Source organism: Bison bison, unplaced genomic scaffold (genome assembly GCF_000754665.1).
Source record: "Bison bison bison isolate TAMUID 2011002044 unplaced genomic scaffold, Bison_UMD1.0 scf7180017864134, whole genome shotgun sequence".
NCBI lineage: Eukaryota > Metazoa > Chordata > Mammalia > Artiodactyla > Bovidae > Bison > Bison bison.
The window spans coordinates 4287523-4288737 of record NW_011494706.1 but is presented as its reverse complement, the minus strand read 5'-3'; positions in this window follow the sequence as shown (position 1 = coordinate 4288737).

Genomic DNA, 1215 nt, shown 5'->3' with positions numbered 1-1215 from the left:
TATAATTGTTGTGTGCTGTTTCCCTTTGCTATGCCCTGGCATTTTTTAAACTCATGTTCTTAATATAAATAATTCAGCCTGGTTACGGCTGAACTTAAAAGGTCAAGGGTCTGATTTCTTCAAGATATACTCAGGGTGGTGAGACACAGCTCTTGTGCCAACCTGCTCTTCTTGCCCATGGCAGACATCACTAATTGAGCCTTCCATTGTTTCTCACTAAGCCTAGGCTTGTCTTCACATCTTTTCAAACAACAGCAGAAGAGAAATAAAGGTCCCTGAGGACAGAGTTCCATTCAGGATGAAGCCTGCTCCCCATCTTGTGCACCACAATGCCCTGGGGTTTAGGATGGAGGCATTTGTGGTAAAGAACCAGGCTTTCAAATCCAGCAAGACATACCTTACCTGTCTCAGAGAATCTTGGGGAACCCTCAGTTTAATTTTATTAACTCAACCAGTGAGTTCCCTCAAACTTGGTCTCCTAATTCCTCATGACTCTGTGTGAAGAGCCCAATGGCTCCATTCTGGGAAAGGAGAATTAGGGAGTTTGGGATGGACGTGTACACACTGCTATATTCAAAATGGATAAACAGCAAAAACCTACTGTACAGCACAGGGAACTCTGCTCAATGTTATGTGGCAGCCTGGATGGAAGGCAATTTTGGGAGAGAATGGATACATGTGTGTATTTATATATATGGCTGAGTCACTTAGCTGTCCACCTGAAACTATCACAACATTGTTAATCAGTTATACTCCAAAACAAAACAAAAAAGTTAAAAAAGTACCACCACCCCCAATCCCTATCCCTGCTATGCCAGGGCTGAGAATTATCTTTTCTCATAATCGGGTTAGAATTCCAACTAATTTCTCATAGTTGGAAATTAGAAGCCTAATTTCTTCATCGCAAGAGAATGGAGAAGACTGGTCATTAAATTCTATAGAACATACGAGGGATTACATTTTAGAGTATAGCTTAGCAGTCTTTTGAGATAAGTGGAATTTGTAGGCTACGCCAAGCTAATCCCTGGCTTATGTTTTTTCATGGGAAAATTTGTTTTCTGACTCCCAAATAACCACGTTACCCAATACAAAGCAGGCTTGTTTGGAACTTGTTTGTATGCTGGCAATTCCTCACACTTGGTTGGAAGTATTTCTCAAATAATGACATATAACTAGTTTGTAATTAGAAATTAATGGTTGTTAAGCAAAATTACA